Here is a 21,609-nt window from a genome sequence, read left to right on the forward strand (position 1 = left end):
TTCTAGTTCCCCATTTGTCAACAGGAAGCCCCTTCCCTGCCTTTCCTGGGAGACTCAGCCCCACACGAACCATACAGAAGCGCCTCTGCAGGGCTGCTCTGCCGCCCATCCAGGGACTGCGCCCCTGCCGAGGGATGCGGCTTCTCTGAAATGTCCATGGTCTGGCTGCTGAGGACGGTCTTCACCTCACAGTCTCAAACCCACGGCCATTGAGTCAACGCGGAATCGCGCGCCGCCACCTGTGGGTTTCCTAGACTGCAACAGTTTACAGCAGTAGAAAGCCAAGTCGGAGCTGCTGGTGGTTTTGAACTGCTGACCATGCGGATCATAGCGTGACCGCAGTGCAACCAGGCCCCCTCGTTCTCCAAGTAGAGGTGGACAAAGAACACAAAGCCTATATTTACAGTTACTAACTATATTTACAGTTACTAGCTATATTTACAGTTAGATTGCGCTTTTCCTTTTCCTAAGGGTCCTGGTAGCTTTGTGGGTCAAGCGCTTTATTTTTAATGGAAAGGTGGGTTCTTATTACACCTTGGACAGGCTTTTGAATGTCTAGGCAAAAATGTATATGCATAACTTCCTTGTTGGCTGTGTATAAATATTATCTCTGTTTCTGTTTGGGGAACACGAATTTGAGGCGCTTCCTCTCTGTTCCTCATCTGAGTAAAGTGACTAGAACTTTCTCTCCTTGAATGTATTCAGCCATCAAGCCTGGTGGCACAGTGGATTATGGATTGAACTCATAACCACGACGTCAACTGTTTGAAACCACCAGTCAATCGCTCCCTGGGGGCTCTTCGGCCCCCATTAAGATTTACAGCTTAGGAAATACACAGGGACTCTTTTACTCGGCCCTCGAGGGTCTCTATGAGTCAAAATTGACTCAATGGCAGTGAGCTTTTTTTTTTTTTCCTCAAGGGCTTCTTTATAGATGGGAGGCTAAGCACCTGCCCTGGAGGCATCATGTCTAGTTAAAATGCTAGTTCCTGTATGGCCTTGGGAAGGTCACCTGGGCTTTCTGAGCATCCGCTTCTTCAGAGTTAATACATTTGAGAAAATCAGTACAGTGTCTGGCACACACTCAGCACTCGCCCAGAGTGAACTACTATCAGAGGTTCTAAACCCTTGACTCAGTGTGTGAAGGAGGTAAAGAATAGCCATGGCCCTTCACCATGAAGGGTCCCTCTGCTAAAGGGGACGCCTTGGGCCCACTTGTCCCATGGGAATCTATCATGACAAGGGTTAGGAGGCTTTTAATAGGCCTTTCCCAACTCTCACCCTTCCTCCCTCCACAGACACTGTGCTAGCCTTCCAGCGACCGGAGGACCTCAGAAAATAGGGACTCATCAAATCCTTAGGGACCTGTACATTTCAGAATCACTAAAGTGTTTTCTGAGCAGGCTCTCCCAGGGAAAGTCTACAAGTGTCTGGTGACTCCAACTCTCCACTGTGGCCTGATGAGAAGCGGTCACAGACAGAAGGGACTCTGGCTGGTAGAGCGGGTCAGTAGAGATGGTGCAACCAGGCCACCATCCACCTTATGGATGTTCTTACAGGGAAGTCTCCATAAAATGACAGCCCCCTTCCTGCCTATTGCCCATAACTTGGTACCCCAAAAAAGCCCCAAACTAATTTATTACCACCAGGTCGTTTTCTACTCAGTATTATCACAACATTCTACCCAATGGGACTTGACAGATCAGTCACAAGAAACCAAGGTGAGAAAAGAAAACTGAATTCACTCCAGTCACCTAGAGAGCCGAAGAAGCATCTCAAATTCAGCTTCTCGAATAGAAACAGGGATATCGATATCGTTTGTACATGGCAAACAAGGAAATTAGGCATATACATTTGTGCCTACACATTCACAAAGCCTGGCATAAGTATATTTTGTCAGCCTGCTTGAGTCTACTGTTATGACAGGTAAATTCCACCTGAGGCAGAAGTCTTGATATGCAATGAGTGTTTAATGAGGATCAGGTTAGTAGAAATTACTTTGAAGTTAAAATTATTTGTGTGAACCTAGCTGTGTCAGACCTGCCACAAGCTGCACTGCTTGCCAGAAGCAGCCTCCATCTCTGTTTCCTCCTGTGTTGGTGAATCCGGCCATCTCAGAGGGATTTGTAAGGGTTCAAACGCTGGTTGCATTGCTTTAGACTCGTAAGAATGCCTTGGCCTGCAGCTCAAGATATCATTGTTGCCCTGCTGGCCCAGGGTAGAGTTTTGGGTGGAAATCCGCTGGCATAAAACTGTGGAAAGGCAGCAACTAACAACACAGAATTATAAAGCAGGCTGGAAGGAGAACAGCTATGCGCGCTTAGTGACTGTGACGGTGTTTTGTCTCCAAGCTGCACCCAAGGTCAAGAGCGGTCACTGACAATAATAGCACAGTGATAGATAACATTAAAGGAGTTGTAAGGTCTAATACTATAAGCAGGAAAACAGACAACTGCACAGTTATAATAACATATCATTTGTATCTCCTATATATACACGAGAGGATATCCCCCAATTTCTTACAAAACAACCATATCACCTTCAAAGTACTCTCCATTACACTTAATACATTTGTCAAATCTGCAACTCCATTCTTGGAAACACTTTTCAAACTCATCTGTTTGGATGGAACCACCTTCACTGTTTTCTTCACCTCTTCTACGTGTCAAATCGCTGTCCTTTCGTGTCCCTCTTCACTCAGGGAAACAAAAAGAAGTCAGGTCACACGGAGCAAGGTCAGGTGAGTAAGGTGTGTGAGACAAGAGAGACATGCTGTTTTGTGCCCAAAACTGGCACCCAAAGATGGCTGTGTGAGCAGGTGCATTGTCGTGGTGGCAAAACCAGTCCCCCGTCTGCCACAAATCAGGCCTTTCTTTGTCACACCCTGTTACATAATCTTTTCAGAATTTCTAAATAGAAAGTTTGATTACCAGTCTGACCTGGTGGAATGAATTCCAAATGTACTATCCCCCTCACATAAAAACAAAAAACAAGAATGCATCTTCTCGATCTTTGATTTCACTTGATGAGCTTATTTTTGGCCAAGGTGATGATGGCGTCTCCCACTGATGTTTGCTTTCAGTGTTGTAAGAATAACACCATGCCTCCTCAACAGTAATAACTTTGTGGGGGGGGGGGCGGAATCTGGGTTGCTTCAGATCTGATCTTTCAAAGCATGACATGTTTCCACTCGATGCTCTTTTTGCTGGTGAGTCAGAACCTGAGGCACAAATTTTGCAATTCTTCTCATTCCCAAATCTTCCATTAAAATCTGCTGAATGGAGCTTGAAGATAGTCGAGATAACTTCCCCATCTCTTCAATGGTCCATCATTGGTCTGCAAGTACAAGTGCATGATGGGCATCCAGAATGAGGTTTGTCACCAATTGACATTTCACCATTTTTGAAATGAAAAAAACATTCATACACTTGAGTTTTTCCCATAGCACTGTCTTTGTAAGCTGTGTTCAACATCACAACAGTTTCTGTGGCATTGTTTCCAAGCAGGAAATAAAAATTTACAGCCACATGCTATTCTCTTTAATCACAAAAACACCAAGATTTGAGCAAAACTGCTTTTATGAAAAAATTCACTGTGACCAGAGAGAACCTTCCCAGGTGACGGCACTGGATATGCTAACTCAGAGTGAGTCACTTGATGCTTGCCTAGTGGGGGAAAAATGCATACTATTAAGGCTCCACTCTGTCCAGAGCAATTCCAGTTTTTGGGGTGGACGGTTTACCCCATCATAGTATATAGTTTGCCAATGAGGTTTATTGAAGCAACAGTTTCAAATCTTCTATGGGGTCACTGAGTCAAAAATAACTAGTCAACATGTCACCATTTCATGGGGTAGTATGTGAGCAAGAACCAGTAGTGTGGAAGGAAGAAGTTCAAGCTGCACTGAAAGCATTCGCCACAAACAGGCTCCAGGAGTTGAAGGAACACCTATTGAAATGGTTCAACAAGCTGATGAAGCGCTGGAAGCACTCGCTCTCCTATGCCAGGGCATTTGGAAGACAGCTACTTGGCCAACTGATTGGAAGAGATCCATATTTTGTCTGAGTCCAAATTAAAAAGACCCAACAGAATGCTCAAACTATAGAACAATATCACTAATATAACAAGCAAGTAAAATTCTTGCTTACGATCAATCAACAACAGTTGCAGCAGTACATTAACTGGGAACTGCCAGAGGTTCAGGCCCAATTGAGAAGAGGACCTGGAACAAGTAATATCATTGCTGATGTTAGATGGCTCTTGACTGAAAGCAGAGAAAACCAGCAATAATATCTTTACTTGTGTTTCACTGACCATGCCAAGGCAATCCACTGTTCAGATCATAACAAACTATGGACAACTTTGAGAAGAATGAGAATTCCAGAACCCTGGATTGTGCTCCTGTGGAACCTGTGCACAGATCAAGAGGCAGTTGTGTGAACAGAACATGGGACAACGGCATTTTTAAAATCAGGAAAGGTGTATGTCAGGGTTGTATCCTCTCACCATACTTGTTCAACCTGTATGCTGAACAAATGATCAGAGAATGTGGAATACATGAAGAAGAATGTGACAGTAACATCAGAAGAAAGCTACTAGCAACCTTTGCTGTGCAAATAACAGAACCTTGCTTGTTGGAAGTGAGGAGGACTTGAAGCACTTGCTGCTGAAGATCAAGGATTACACCTCAGTGTGGATGACAACTCACTGTACAGAAGACCAGAATTTTCACAACTGGACCAATAGGTAACATCATGATAAATGGAAAAAAGATTGAAGTTGTCAGGGATTTTGTCTTGCTTGGCTCCACAATCAAAGTTCATGGAAGCAACTGTTCAGAGATCAAAAAACGTGTTGTATTCGATAAATCTGCTGCACAAGGCCTCTTTAGAGTGTCGACAAGCAAGGATATTACTTTAAGGACTAAGGTGTACCTGACCCAAACCATGGTATTCCCCATTGTGTCATATGCAAGCAAAAGTTGGACATTTGAATCAGGAAGACCAAAGAAGAATCAATGCATTTGAATTGTGGTGCTGGAAAAGCATATTGAAAAGATATCATATATAAATAAATATACCACGTAGGTTATATATAAAAGATAAACCAATCTGTCTTGGAAGAAGTACAGCCAGAGTGCTCCTCAGAGGCAAGGACAGGGAGACTTCGTCTTACAGACTTTGGACATATTGTCAGGAGACACCAGTCCCTGGAGAAGACATCATGTTTGGTAAAGTAACCTGGCAGTGATCAAGAGGATGACTGGCCGATCGGCGGCAGCAATGACCTCGGACAGAGGAACAGCGGTGAGGTTGGCACAGGACGGGGCAGTGTTTAGTTTGGTTGTGCCCGGGTTGCTGTGCGTTGGAACCGACTCAATGGCACTGCACAACAAAACATGAACCCCGTTTCAGGTGTTTCTGCTGATGGCAGAACGCTGGTCAGGCTTGCGAGCTGCCTCCAGGTGGATAGGAGCAGTCCTAGGCAGCTGAGTGGGTGCTGAGCAGTTTTTCGGGGGAAGAACTACTCTGCTCAGAGGCTGTTCTGCCAGGATTGTAGCAGCTCTTGTCTCTCATTTGGAAGGAGTGAAGGTGAACTTCAGGCGGGTGGCTTTGTAAATCAAATTTGTACCAGAGAAGGAAGCTGTGAGAGGAGACAAAACAGCAGACTTGCGTGCAAATTTTCGCTTTCGTCTTACCTAACTCTCTCCACTCTTGCCCATTCATTCAACAAGTAGGAACAATGCACAGAGCATTTATTGTTCTCCAAGTCAGGGACAGGAGTGGTCCTTTAGTAGTTCAAATGGACTGATTTTAAACTTGCTGCGGGGGGCTGTCCAGGCCTCAGCAGAGCCATAGACAATGCCTGAGTCCACATTTTGCCAGTCTGAAGCTTTAAAGTCTTTCATTTGCCCAGCCTTCCCACTGTGAAGCGTCTACTTCACAGCCAGTCAAGTGAGCACAGGTAATAGCATGAGTTCAAATATTAGACCAAGCTAAAGGGTGGGAAGGTTGAACTAGAAATTAGATATGATAAAGCTTAACAAGTGAGCATCAGGTAACACACCTTTCATGCCTTTGACAATCTGTACTTGAAAATACGGGTAATCAGGGGAGAACCCGAGAATGTAGGCCCCTACATTTCTCAGTCTATCTGAGAAAGCTTAGGATGCAGTTTAAAAAATATGTATTTTTTACAATGTTACCTGGCCTCGGTTTATCTTAAGAGATAAGGAACAGTGAGTAATAAAGGATTGCTTAAACTATAATACTATTTTACCATTTGATTGGTTTATACCAGAGAAGGGCTGTAGGATGTAAAATGGATATCGGAACCTTTATGATTCCATACCAGAATGAGAACTTGCAAAAGCCGTGTAAGGCTACGCTAGAGACCCTCAAGCTTTGTTGGGTCTGACTCTGGAGGGAAGGACTGAGGGCTGGTTAAACTCCCCCTCTGCACCTGCTCCAGTGCTGCAGAGCCCACCAGCAGACACCTCGCCATTACAGGGACCTCCGATGTCTGACTCCTTCACCATCTGAAGGGACCCCAGCAAGGGAGGCTTTTGCACCCCACATGTACCCCATTGGTACCCAATTTGGCCAGGGGTGACCCTGCCTGACACTGATATGTTTTCCCCACAAGACGTCCCTGCTCCAGACAGAGAAGATGGGGCCACCCTCCTTACTCTCCATCGATCCTTTTATATAGGATGAAAACGTGCCCCTACAGAGGGAAGACCCAAAGCACGTGAGCTCTTTATTTGGCTGTTTTCACAACCCATGGCCCACCCGACCTGGGCAGATTGTCCACCTCACCTCAATAATTTGCTAATGGCAGAGGGAGGGAACACGGTTTTTGAAAAGGCAACTTTTTGTTCAAAAGGATATACAAGACTTTCCACCAATACATTGATTCAGATTCCAAGAGCTCAGAACTGGAGGCTATTGAACATGATTTTCTTTCTTTCTTTTAATCATTTTATTTGCGCTCATACAACTCTTACCACAATCCATCTGTCCATCCATTGTGTCAAGCACATTTGTACATTTGTTGCCACCATCATCCTCAAGACATTTGCTTTCTACTTGAGCCCTTGGTATCAGCTCCTCATTTTCCTCCCTCTCTCCCTCGCGCTCCCTCCCTGTATGTGATTTTCACTGGACAAAGTGCCCCCAACAATAGGAAAAAATGACAGAAGTTGGAAGAAAAGGTCAGGATGGTTATGTCCCAGTTAGTTGAAATTGTCTGTAAGGGTTATTTTATTACTAGAGAACAGATTCAAGAAAAAAGAAACACAGAATCTATAGAGACAGTAACTAGATTAAGAGGGTCTTGTAGTTAGGACGGGGGAGGCTGGGAAGTGGGGCACTAATAATACAAGTACAAGAAAGAAGACAATGTTCTAAAATTGAGGCAATGATATCACAACTCTTTTTAATATGTTTAAACTATTGAATTGTACGATGTGTGAAACATGTCAATGAAACGGGTTTAAAAATTTTTTTAAAGGAAAGATAAAAGAAACATCATAAGTAAGTAGCAGATGAAAAAACAAAAAATAAGCCTCCTGCCATAAAGTTGATTCTGAGTCACAGTGGACCTATAAAAGGTTTCCAAGACTACATCTATACAGGAGCAGACAGCACCTCAAAGATCAGCTGGTGGGTTTGAACTGCTGACCTGTAGTTAGCAGTCTCTTCACACTGGACAAGGCCACCGGGCCTCCTTCTCAGTAGGCCAACCCAGAAGCCAACTTCCCTGCCTTCGAGTCCATGAGGATCCATAGTGACCCACTGGGGTTTCCGAGTCTAACTGTTGACAGGAGGAGAAAGTCTAGTCGTCCTCCCTCGGAGCTGCTGGTGGTTTCAAACTGCCGGCCATTTAGATCGTAGCCCACTGCATAAGCCCCGTGTCTCCAACGCTCCAGGCTCAGTAGGCCAGGGTCCTAATAAACCTCTTTTGATGAAGGAACTCTGTTAATGGTGCAGACAACAAGGATATTGGAAAAGAGAGTGTCCACATAAAACCAAACACAGAAAACGCCCCTGGAAGGTCATGCCTCACTAGGGAAGCCGAGAAGCGTCAGACTGAGGGGGACCAGGGCACAAATAATGATTACTGCTTTCCCCAAGAGCACCTGATTAAAGTTGAGGTGGGGAGAGAAATAATGGAGCAGCGGACTCTGTGATCCCCAGCACAGAGGCGCAGACTCTAAGCAGGTAGGCCCCAGAGTCAGAGTCACCAGAAAGCCACCATTCAAAAACATGTACAGGAGGCAACGGGTTTTAGAATAGCCATATTCAGTAAGATTGCATATAACCTTTAGTTTAGGGAAGGATCCCTGGTGGCTAGTGGTTCAGTATGAAGCTGCGAACCATAAGATTGGTGGTTTGAATCCAGGAGCTGCTCCACACGAGAAAGATGGGGCTACCTGCTCCCACGAGGCAGTCAGTGAATTACTGTGGCGCTTCCAGCCAGTCTCTAACTCCACCAGATGACCATTACACGCATGGGTCTGGTAATTATTCACTAGTGAGTAATTGTGAGCAGAATCTCCAGGAATGCCATCCTGCTGTGTATAAAATGAGCCCTCTGAGAAGCAGAAGAAAGGATCGATTGCCAGCAAAAGCCAGGAGCAGAGTGCATACCCTGGACCTGAGATCTCTGCACAGTACACTGCCTGGATCCGGAAGACAGCTGTACTATCAGAAGAGCATCGACAGAACTAGGAGCCAGAACACAGAACAGAGTGATGCACTTCCACAGAGCAAGTAAAGCTGAGTGCTTTTGTGCAAGAAGCTGGATTGCAGAGTGAGTTGCCTCCGGGCACTTAATTGGGGACGTTGAGCTTGGTGACTCTTGGAAGTGGTGCTGAGTGCCTTCAGGCTGAGGCTTACTGGAGTGGGCTATCTCTGGGCACTTTAATCCAGAGCTAGGTTTGCTGACACGGGAGCTTGAGCCTTTGAGTTGAGGCTTCCACCGGAGTGGTATGCCCCTTTGGACATTTGTTAGCAGAAAAAAAAATTTGTAACATATCCTGATAACTATCCTGAACATTTCTCACTGGCATTACAACTTGTGTAGCCATTGCAATGGATATTAGAAGCTAGAGAGGTAAAACAGAGCTCTCATAAAGATTGACAGTCTTGGAAACCCAATGGAGTGCTTCTACAGGGTTGTGTTGAGTCAGAATCCAGTTGATGGCAATCGGTGATGGAGTGTTCTCTTAGAGACTCTTTGATGACTCATTCTTTTCTGCACCTACCTGAGTGTCCCATTTTGCTGTTGGGTCAAAATAAAGTTTCCGATTTCATCCACACATGAGCAGGCATGCCTTGGTGTGCCTAAGAAGCAGGGTAGAAGTTGAATTCCTATCTTCTGGCAGTAACCAGATGGTGTTGAATGCAACTGTCCCATGGTTTGGGTCAAGGAAGTGCCCCCTGGGTGAGCTAAAAGGGTCATTCCTGTGAAAGCTGACGTCATCACTGGAAGGAGTCCTCAGTGGGTGTTGTGGTAGTTACATAATTTCATGTCAACTTGATAAGTAGAGTGAAAGGGTAGAGTCTAGTCCTTCAATCAGGTCACAGACTGATGCTGCCTCCTTGTGTTCATGGCCTTCTCATGAGGATTCTGGGAACTCACTTCTCCCTGGAGGCAGGCCACACTCTTTCTATGCAAGAGCTCTCTCTCTCTCTGCTTTACCTTCCTACTGGCAAGACCCTCAGAGAGCTGGAGGAACCAGTGCTGAAATGCTTCTACCAGCATTGGATCCACAAGACGTTCTACCCACCAGCCTATGATCTTCCTACATTTGACATCATTGCGATTGGCTATGTGAATCTGAAGAGGAATTTATGGGCCAGTATTGGACTTATGGCTAATAGACTTGTAAACTTGATCTGGACTGGGCTGGGAAGCTTTCTTAATATACAATTTCTCTTTGATATAAAGCTCTCTCTTACACACATATGAATATCTCTGAATTTGTTTCTCTAGTCAACCTGATCTAACACAGGTGTGCCAGGGTCCCCTTAAGCTAGAGGCAAAATGAGGGACTCCCTCCTCTCATAAAGAGATGCTTAAGCTCTGGGCTTCGATGATCTTCCCAGCCCCCTATCAGGCAAGAAACGTACCAGTGAGGACCCATTTGTCCTGGATTGACCAATGACCAACTGAGTAACAACGATAGCGCACTCTCCTGGCACTTTGACTGGTTTGCTATGCCTTATCTAAAGGATGTTTTTTGTTTTGTTTTTAGCATTTTACTAGAAACAAAAAGACACCTGGAAAGGGCAGGGCCTCCTTATAGCCAAAGGGCAAAATGAATATTTGGAAGAAATACTGCAAAAAATAAATGCACTTCCGATGCCCATGCAGGTAGTAGTGGTCCATTGCAGAGGATGAAAGAAGAGGCACCAGGTTAGCCAAAGGAAACCAACGGGCTGAGGGAGTGGATAAGGCAACTGCAGGGCAACTGCCGACTGGTCATGGAGACCATTTTAATCTCCTATGTTACCCTCCCTGCCTTCCATTGGCAAACCTGAACCCTCTTCTCAAGACCTCCAAAGAGTTGAAGACTAGGGAATTACCAAAGGCAGGAGTGGCAGAAAGTACATAAAGCAAGGGCAGGTGTTAATCTCCAAAATCCTGGCATACGCAGTCCTCCCTGCAGCCTACGACTCTTCTACCTATGGACGGGATGTCCTATCTGACTGGGTAACACTAGATCCACTACCACTGAGTGGATTCTGAACATAGCGACCGTACAGAGGATTCTGGGACTTGGTGTATCTTTAGGGAGCGGCAGCTCCATCGTTCGCCCATGGGGCGGCTGGTAGGTTTGAACTGCTAACTTTGCAATCGGCATTTCAATACTTACCCAACAGTGCCACCAGGGTAGGACTGGGTAAAGAGATGCCCGATTAATTAAAAATATATGTGCCTATCAATTGGGTAGTCAAAGCCTACCCAGGCTGTGCCTGCAACAAGCCAAAGGCTATGGCAGCCCCACCCCCTCGCAAGCAACATAGAGAAACAGCCCCTGGAGAAGATGGCAAGCAGACTTCCTGCCCAGGCTGCCTGACTTGGTTTCACCTCCTCACATTGTTGCCCGGGGAGCCCAGACCTCAGGGACTGAGAGGAACAGTCTCCCCAGAGAGATCTGTCAGCTGGAGGCAGCCTCAAACACCCAGCAATAAGGTTCTTTGTCACTTTCTACTCACCAACGGGGTCCGTCTGCCCGCTGTGATGTGAACAGACCAGAGACGGGGGAAGAGAGCTAGTTGTACCCCTTCAGGCCAGGCACCTCAAAGTCGGCTTCCCAAACAGAGACGCGGATACCGTTCATATACGGTGAACAAGGAAGTCGTGTTTACACATTTGTGCCTATATGTGTCGTTCATAAAGCTGCCCTTTTCGGGTATATCGATCCGCCTGTCAGGCTGCATTGTCACGGTAGATACGTTCCACCTGGGGCTCAGGCCTTAATATGCAATGAGGGTTTCATGAGGATTGGGCTATTAGAGGCTATTTTAAAGCAAAAAAATGATGGTGTCAATTGGCTTGTGTTGAACGAGTTAGAGGACGCATCTATGTACAACTCTGTCCGTTGTCCGTGAACTCCATGTGGGCAGGGTAGAACTGTGCTCCGTGGGATGTTTCAAGGTTGTGACTTGTTTGGATGCAAATCTCCACACCTTCCTTCCAAGGCATCTCTGAGCGTATTTGTACAGCAAACCTTTCCGTTAGTGTATTTTCATTTGCACACATGGGTAAGGGTTTGGAATCTGCCGTCAGTGGGAATTGTGGGATCAGCATGGAGCGGAGCAAAAGCAGTGCCTGGCCTCAGCGCATGTTGTCACTGTGTGTGGCCTTTGGCTAGACATATTATTGTCTTCAGACTCAGTGCCTTTACTTGGGAAATTAAAGGATAATTTCAAAGGTATCTTCCAGCCTAAAGCAAAACTCTTTAAGAAATGCCCTATTAAATAAATTATACTTTATTATGTTCAAGTACATACTTGTTTTATTACTTTTAAGTCATTCAAATTGGATTTAAATTAGGTTAACCAAGTGTTGCCCTCCAGAGAGCTGGGGATGGGTATCAGTGATGAGATAAGAATGAATCATCAGCTCATCAATCAGTAGTCTCTAAACGGGTGCTTAGAAAGTGCTTGACAATGCTTGAAAGCACTAAAGTCCTGTAATTTAAATATTCTCCTAATCTCATCCACATTTTTCATTTGCTTAGCAAATTTGTTTTCTTTCTCTCCCCCATTTGGTTGTTTCCATGTTTTTGCTATTAAGGAAATTGCTGCAGTGAACATTGGCGCATATATCTGTTTAAAAAAACAAAGCCAATATAGATGACAAGGCAAACCCCAAATCAATTTACAGAGTCCCCACATGGATTTTTAAGCCTCCACTGAATTTTATCTGAGCTTTAATCAGGGATAGCAGAGTGCATCAGAAAGTGAATTACCTCCATTCCCCCTAGGCACCCCAGGTTGAGGCTGGCTTGGGGTTGTTCTGGTTGGGAATCATTGTATTAGGGGATTGCATAGTCATGAATCAGGCCCAAAGGCCTTGGATGAAGCTCTTCAGTCTAACATAACGTACCTGTCCCAATTGTGGGTCCATTCCCACTTCTCTAGTTCTACCTGTAACTGATATGTCTTCATTGGTCACCATTTAAAATGTAGTGACAGTTTATTTTCCATGTCCTATTGAGGTGACTGTGTAGCTATGAATCCTTGGAGGCCATTATGACCTACTGCTAATGGTCTCCCTCATCCAAATGATTTGTCTTTGTCTTGTTTAAGACTTAATAAATGTTCTCCTTTAGTTCAAACAAACAAATAGCAAAATAGCCAAGATGGACAATTTAACATGCTGGAAGAATGAGAAAACCTAGACTCTGGGCCTCTAAGCATCACTACTGATTGGCACAACTGGACAGTCATCCAGGACCCTGGTGGCATGATGGTAGTTAACATGGGTGGCTTCCAACCAAAGGGCCAGCAGTTCAAATTCACCAGATCCCTGTCAAAGAAAAATGTGGAAATCTATTGCCATAAAAGAGTGACACCTTTGGAGCTCCTGAAGGCAGTTCTACCTTGTCCTATAGGGTCACTCTAAGTCTGAATCAGTTCAAAGGCAGTGGGCTTGGCATATTTTTGTTGTTTGGGGTTATCGTCAGGGAAAGTTGCCCTGGGAGAGACATATGAGAGGATGAGGTAGATCATGAAGAAATTCCTAATTTTTCTCTGTTAAAAACCCTGAGGCCCCAGGGCGGCGGGGAGGGCAGGAGGGATACCCAGAGGCCTCTTATCATGACTTTGCAATAGTCTCTGGAGAACTAAGGGAATGACATCACTAAAAGGATGGCAAAGATCTACATTTAGTCATATTTTATAGGTTCATTATAATGTTCATTAAACACCTATGAAAATTAAAACTGAGAAATTTAAAATTCCTTATAATTGTACTACCTGGAGATAGTCACTGATAACATGCTACTGCTTCCCCCCCACCCCCACCCCCCGAGACTTCTTTTGCTAAAGATGTAAACTTGCCCAGAATAGTCTGGCATGTCATGACATGTCATTTAAAACTTTAAAGAAGACTAAGGTGTTCAAGGCAAAGGGAGCGGTGTGTGCAAGGGTGTTGTGCAGAGGCATTTACAAACCCACAGAGAGGTAGGTTCCGAAAAGGTCCAGAGTTTGAGGTCGTTGGATAAATGGACAAGTGAGGAGTTGGCCAAGACTCAGCTTGGAAAGGGTTTCCTCTGCCAGCCTGAGGACTTTGGCTTGAGCTTTGGGAATGGGGAGCTTGCTGAAGGATTGTGAGCAGGAGAATGATGTGAACACATTCTGAAAGCAAAGGGAAGGCTGATGGGACAGAGCCACCATGTAGGAAACAAATCGTTTCCTCAGATTGAGAGGCGAGAAGCACTTGAACTACAGAAGATGGAATGGATGGTGAAATATGTAAAAGTTGGGACTTGGTGAGCCCGTGACTGCGGGAAAGCGGAAGGGAGGGTCTGGCGGATAATAAGGTGGCTTGGCTGTTGAGTGTCTTGAGGGCAGCTGTGGTAGGACATCCAGGGATAAATGTACTCATCAGTCTGGGGTTCAGACACGAGATAAATAATTGGATGCTATTTGAGTATACAAGAGGACTTCAAAAATATGATAGAAGATTTGAATTAAAAGGTAATGATTTTCCCCCCATGGACTTTCTGAAGTCCCATCGTTCAAGGCAGAGGAATTGCTAGTGTTCTAAGAGTGGCCATCACAGAGGCAGATTCTGAGGGACTTGAAAAGAGACAGGTCCTTCAGCCGCTACTTCCAAAAATATCGCTCCACCGAGAGTCACATGAGACTCCCAAGCCCCCACCTAAATAAGCCCTCTTTGGGACTTTGTAGAGCATGCTCTGGGGTCTCTGCCTTGGGACCCCAGGAGAGCGGGTGATAGTGGGGGGCTGGAGGCATTGATTGAGGGATAAGAGGAGGTGGAGGAGGAACCAGTGGGGTGGGAGGCACTGGGTCTAGAATCCACAGAAGGTTCACATTCAGTGTTGGGATTCAGCTGGTTCGCACCGGTTCAGAAGAACCCATACTTAATTTTTTGTTGAGTTCAGGGAACTGCTTGTTAAAATAGCGCTTGTAATCAGGGTTCTCTCTAAGGTGGGCGACTGGGCAGCTGCTAATGTTGAAATCACAGAGTTACATTCCTTACACTTTGTAACATTTATCTGCTCAACAGTATATTCTAAGTACCTGTAGTAACGCTTATTCCGTCCATAGGTATAAAAATTAGATGTACTTATGCTTGCGATATTTATTTACTCATTTAATAAAACTCATATTTTTGATGAAATTCTATATTTTCATTCCCTTGCACTTGTTGCTTCAGTAAACAAACATATAATGTAAGGAGAAAAAGTGCCAAACAACTAGAGGGTGACAAGCTGTCTTCGTTTCAGTTTTGTGTTATGTCCCAAATTCCCATGAAATATTATGAGTGAATCATGCAATTCCTGAAAGTGTTCAAAGAGCTAAAAATATTGTCAGAATAATTGCTATAAGTTTAGCGGATTCAGAAAGAGGATTTTCAAAGTTGAACACAACAAGTTCAGAAAGGGAAGAGGCTTCACTCTTTCTAACATATCAGACACAATGACTGTTGTCTAATTGGCCTTCCTCTAAAGGAGTGGGATTCTGCTCCTACAGTGAAAAGATGGTTTGGACAAATCACACAGCCAATGGTGCTCGGATAAAAGCAAAGAACATTGCAAGTGAGGATGCCAATCAAGAAGCAATATGGAAATACCTTAAAAAGCAGTTTCATTGTTTTTTGGTCAGGTATTTAGTATTTTTCATTAATATTTTAAAATCTTTTCTTATAATCTAGTTTTGAGCGCCTCTTTTAACTTATGAAATAATAAACTACCTTTCATTATATCTTTTTTTATACTTAAAACAGTCATCAGAGCAGCAAACCAGATGTTAAATTAGTTTAATTTCACCACTGGTCACATACATAACTGTTAGCATCTATGGTTAGCATCTATGCCAGCTAGACACTCCTGGGTGAAGGTAGGGGTGGAGCGAAACCTATCAATCAGGTTGCAGTCTATTGACACCTCCTTGGGAGTGTGGCCTTTTGTAAAAGAGCCTAAGGGTCAGACACCAAGCCTAAGGGTCAGACACCAAGCCTAAGGGTTAGACACCAAGCCTAAGGGTCTCTTCGGCTCTTAGTCTTTTGCTGGAGCCGGATCCTGCATCCAATTCCTCAATCTTCATTTGCATCACCTGCCCATCCCGGGAGCTATCAGTGAGTCACTTGGCCAACCTCAGGTTCATTTACTGCCACATCCATCAGCCTGCTGTCTGTTCATCTGCTCCCGGAGCTACACGAGGCAGGAGACGCCTGACGTGACTGAACTTACCGTCCCTACTTCTACACCAGTGTAGCCACTTCCCGATAGCAAGCTCTTTCTGTATACACTGGTTTTCCTTCTCCAGAGAAGCCAACCTAACACCATGAGATAACATGCGACCACAGTGTTGCGCACTTCAGAATAACAAGGTGTAAGACGAAACCAGAGTGCACGTAAAGATGCAGGAAATCTGCCAGGTCCTCAAAATACTCGAAATTGTAGAAAACTGCCCAAGTCATTAGTGAGATATTTTTGTAAATGCCTAATGCAGAATCCTGGGAAAATAGGAGGAACTAATTTTCCTCTTCCGGGAATCTGATAGAAGACTTGGACAGAATTATACCAGGAAAAGCAAAAAAAAAAAAATCATTGCTACAAAATCATAGAATGATTTAGTAAATAAAACAACCAACATGTGCAGCTATGGTTTCTTGATACACGAGCTACATATACATCTTTTGAGACAGCAGTTTTGACATCCTCAAGGGACTCAAGCTATGTACCTTTGAAATGTCCTTTGAACTGTGGGAGCTGAAAGTTCAAAGGGGCAAGATCGGGGCCATAGAATGGATGGGGTAAGGTTTTTCAATGAAATTCTCATAGGACAGGCCCCTGATTCCCTCAGGAATTCCCTCAGGATGCATTGCCCTGACAGAAAAAAATTCCTTGGCATACTTTCTTGGCCATTTTGTCACCAATATAATTTTCTTTAAAATTTTCCCTAACAATCCCCCATAATCACCTGTGTCCTTCCAGAAAATCTATCAAGATTAGCCATTTGGAATAATAATTAATAATAATAGCAATAATAATGCTGCCATCACCTTCTGAGCTGACGTCTCTGCCTTGAATTTAACTGGCCTGCAGAGCCTCATAGAAGCCGCTGCTTTGATTGCAAATTTTTTGGAAGGCAGTCTAAGGAGACAAACACAAATTTGTTATTGGGAGAAGATGTCTACACTAAGAGAATTGTCTGCAGCCATCTACTGATCACAGAGACATGTTTAAATGTGCTTTGTTCAGGACAAACCTGAGAATGTGTGAACTGAATTGCTCATTGCAATACATTTTGCTTACCCTTGTGTATTCTGCGAACCGCAGGGTCAGTGGTTTGAAACCACCTCAAGAGAAAGATGGGGCTTTCTACTCCAGTAAATTGTTACAGTCTCAGAAACTGACAGGGTCAGTTCTACCCTGCTCTATAGGGTCCCTGTGAGTCAGAAGTGACTCGCTGGCAGTGAACTTGGATTTGGGTTTGTGGACTTGTCCCTCCTCTCTGTGTAAGAGCGTACCCATGCGAGAACAGGCTTTCGGACAGACGCTAAGGTGTTTAGACTAAATCAGGAGGTTGCCCATGAATCAAAAAAGGGAATTTCAGGGACATGTGCTTCCCATGGAGATAGTCATCGGGAGAATGTTCTCATTGGTCATTCCTTAAGGGGAAGGGTTGCAGCAGGCTTCTTGGGAGAAACTGGGGCCCCCAAAAATATGAGGAAGAGAGCTAAGAAAACAGAGCCCAAAGAGCGAAAGTAGTTGCTAAAGTCAGAACCCAGAGGCAGGGCATAGATTCACCAGAAGGGGGAGGGCCAACGAGAAGGGTTAAAGCAGGGCTATGACGGTGTTATTCAAAAGTAAGCTACACGAGGCCAAGTGTATCTGTGAAAGCATCCAATCTTGTTGCCAAAACAAATGAATGAATATGAGGCATCGTGGTTGGTTTTTTGTCTGTAAAGTTAAACAATAAAAATTAGGGTGTGTGAGCAGGTTTCATGTAGGGTAATTTAATAACAAATATCAAATACATTTCCACACTCACTTGGCCTACTGTGGTGGTTTGCATGATGCTGCGGTACTAAGCGCTGAGGCGCTGGTATGTCAAATACCAGCAGGGTCCCCTTAGTTATAGGTTTCAGGTTAAGCCAGACTAGAAAAAAGGGGTAGGTGGTCTACTTCTGAGAGATTCACCACTGAAATTCTTATAAATTGTCATGGAAGATTATCTGGCACAGTGCCAGGAGATGGGTGCCCATATGTGGCCGGGAGGAGCTACCTCCTTAAAGTAGCGTCGATCTTAATGATCCGGATGGAGTAATGCTTTCAGGACCTCATCTGTGACGTGGCCCAACTCTACATGAGAGGACACCACTGCAAACATCCATTACGAATCAGAACATGGAATGTACAAAGTAGGAATCTTGGGAAATTGGCACTAGTAAAAAATGAAATGGAATCTAATGATTGCTCTCTAGGAACTGGTGTTGCCCATGTTAGTTGGTTTACTTTGCTGGGAACGCTGGACTGAAAAGAAATGGTATCACACTCATCATCAGAAAGAACATTTCCATGCCTGTCTCCAAGGAGACCACTGTCTGTGAAAACAAAACACTACTGACTAAAGCCCTGACAAGTTGTGAGATGACATCAAGAGCACCATACCAGGGGGTACCCCCCCCCAAATGGAAACAAGCTCTGCTGGGCGGAGCTTTCGTAGTACTCAGTTTTCTCGCTAGGCAAGCATGGAGCAACTTGCTCTGAGTTAGTGCACCCAGTGGTCACAGTGAAATTTTTTGTAAAATCAGTTTCGCTTGAAACTTATTTTTTGTGATGGCTGGCTTAAGGAACAGCGTGCAGCTGTGAAATTTGTTTCCTGCTCGGGAAAAATGCCACAGAAATTGTTGTGATATTGAACACAGCTCACAAGGACAGTGCTACGGGAAAAACTCAAATGTACTCCGAGTGGGTTTCTCATTTCAAACAAGCTGAAATGTTGATTGATGACATTATCATTCTGGACATCCATCAACTTCCCAAATGGATGAAAATGTAGACTTAGAGTGTACTTGGACTTCATTCTACCAGGTCAGAGTGCTGTTAATCAAGCTTTCTATTTAGAGGTTCTGAAAAGATTGTGTAACAGTGTGTGACAAAAAGGGCCTGATTGGTGGCAGATGGGGGACTGGTTTTGCCAACACGACAATGCACCTGCTCACGTAGCCATCTCAGTGCTCCAGTTTTTGGCAAAAAATATCATGCCTCTCTTGTCCCATGTACCTTACTCACCTGACCTCACTCTGTGTGACTTTGTTTTGTTTCTGCAATGAAGGGGGCCATGAAAAGACAGCAATTTGATGATGTAGAAAATGTGAAGAAAAAACAAGGGAGGTGCTGTCAGCCAACCAAACAGATGAGTTCAAAAATGTTTCCAGGGATGGAATTGCAGATTTTACAAATGTATTAAGTGTAAAGGAGAGTATTTTGAAGATGATATGATCGTTTTGTTTAAAAAATTATGTACATAACTTTGGGGGAAAATTCCATTTTGGGGGCACCCCCTCATATATGAGAAAAACAAAAGGTCATTGAAAACAAACAGGAAAGAAGGAAAACATCAAATTGAACGTCAGAAGGTCCTCCGAAACTTGCCCTGGAGCATATCGTAGCTAAATCGAATGGAAGGAAGGACGGGGAAGTAAGAGAGCTGAACAGAAATTGTCAAAAGGCAGCTTGATAAGACAAAGTCATGTATGATAATGAAATGTGGAGGGAAAAAAACTGGCATTACAAAGCCGAAAAGGAAGAACGCGCTCAGAATTTTTCAAGCTCAGAGAACTAAAGGGAAAAATTCAAGCCTCTAATCGCAACGTTGAAGTCATCTATGGGCAAATATGGAACAGTACAGGAAGCATCACACGAAGAAGAAAAGAGGCCGTGGTGGGACTGAGTGTGACCAGGTTAGGTGGGCAGTTTCGGTGCCCTACCCGTGGTGGGACTGAGTGTGACCAGGTTAGGTGGGCAGTTTCGGTGCCCTACCCGTGGTGGGACTGAGTGTGACCAGGTTAGGTGGGCAGTTTCGGTGCCCTACCCGTGGTGGCTGCTGGCTCCTTTATTACGGTTTAACCAGGGGATTTTTAAGGGAAGGGAAGTAGCATTATAGAGCTATATATAAACTCATTGTATTCATATATCTAGAGGCAAATCACCTTCCAGAATACCTTAGTTTGTACCCAGTAGTATGACTGGCCTTTTTAAAAAATGTAAACATGAGTGTATTTTTTAAAATCACTTTATTTGGGGCTCATACAACTCTTATCACACTCCATACATACATCAATTGTGTCAAGCACATTTGTACATTTGTTGCCCTCATCATTCTCAAAATATTTGTTCTCCACTTAAGCCCTTGGTATCAGCTCCTCATTTTCCCCCTCCTTCCTGGCTACCCCCTCCCTTGTGAACCCTTGATAATTTATAAATTATTATTTTGTCATGTCTTACACTGTCCGACATCTCCCTTCACCCACTTTTCTCTTGTCCACCCCCCAGGGAGGAGGTTATATGTAGATCCTTATAATCGGTTCCCCCTTTCTACCCTACCTTCCCTCCACCCTCCCGGTATTGCCACTCTCACCATTGGTTCTGAAGGGATCATCTGTCCTGAATTCCCCGTGTTTCCGGTTTCTCTCTGTTTCAGTGTACATCCACATGAGGGTATTTTTTAAAAGTTATTTCTTCACTTTTTTTCTAATCAGTTTTACTGTAATCTAAGTAGTCAACAATTTCAATTAAAAATAAATGATTTCTAAAAAGAAGATGAAACGAATACAGTCACAGTACCAAAAATAATTGGTATACATTCAACCATTTTAAGAGGTAGCCTGTGCTCAAGAACCAATGGTATTGAAGGAAGAAGTCTAACTTGTACTATGGCGTTAGCCAAAAACAAAGCTCTCCAGGAGCTGATGGAATACCAATGGAAATGTTTCAACGAACGGATGCAGCACTGGACGCACTCACTAGTCTATGCCAAGAAGTTTGAAAGAGCTGTATGTTCAATTGACTGGAAGAGATCCATACACTGCCCATTCCAAAGAAAGGTGACACAGCAGACTGCGGAAACTGTGAACAAGCTCATTGGTATCACATGCAAGTACAAGTTGGTGAGGATAATTCAACACTGGTTGAATCAGTCTGCTGACAGATAGCTGCCAAAAATTCAGGCCAGATTCAGAAGAAGTTAGATTAATCTTGGCTGAAAACAGAAAATATCAGAAAGAGGTTTATTTGTATTTTACTGACCTTGCCAAGGTACACAACTGTGTAGACCATGACAAATTATGGATAATATTGGGGATACTGAGAATTCCATAAAAATTAATTGTGCTCATGGGGAACCTGTACATAGGCCAAGAAGCAATTAATGAAATCAAGCAAGGTGAAACTGCATGGTTTAAAAATCAAGAAAGGTGTGCATCAGGGTTGAGTCCTTACTTAACAATCTGTACACTGAACAAATAATCCAAGAAGCTGTACTGTATATGAAGAAGGCCACAGAATAAAGGTTGAAGGAAGAGTTATCAGCAATGGCATGCAGATGCCATAACCCTGCTTGCTGAATTCAAGGGGGACTCACGGCACTTGCTTTGATGACTATCAATACTGTAGTCTTCGTTGTGGATTACAACTCGATGTAAAAACAAGTCTCACAATTGGGCTAATAGACAACATGATAAATGGAGAAAAATTGAAGTCAAAGATTTACTTTTACTTGAGTCCCCAGCTGCAGTCAAGAAATCAAATGACACATAGTACTGGGCAAATCTGCTGCAAAACATCTCTTTAAAATGTTAAAAAGCAAAGTTGTCGTTTGGGACTAAAGTGCATCT

General features: G+C 44.0%; 1 protein-coding gene across 1 annotated transcript in view; it reads left to right on the plus strand.

Annotated features, from left to right (window-relative positions):
* The window catches only part of DUSP29 (dual specificity phosphatase 29), a 54,787-nt gene that overhangs the window by 10,807 nt on the left and 22,371 nt on the right, over positions 1-21,609 (plus strand). The window lies entirely within an intron of this gene.

The sequence above is a fragment of the Tenrec ecaudatus genome, chromosome 16, assembly GCF_050624435.1.
Source record: "Tenrec ecaudatus isolate mTenEca1 chromosome 16, mTenEca1.hap1, whole genome shotgun sequence".
Taxonomy (NCBI): Eukaryota; Metazoa; Chordata; class Mammalia; order Afrosoricida; family Tenrecidae; genus Tenrec; species Tenrec ecaudatus.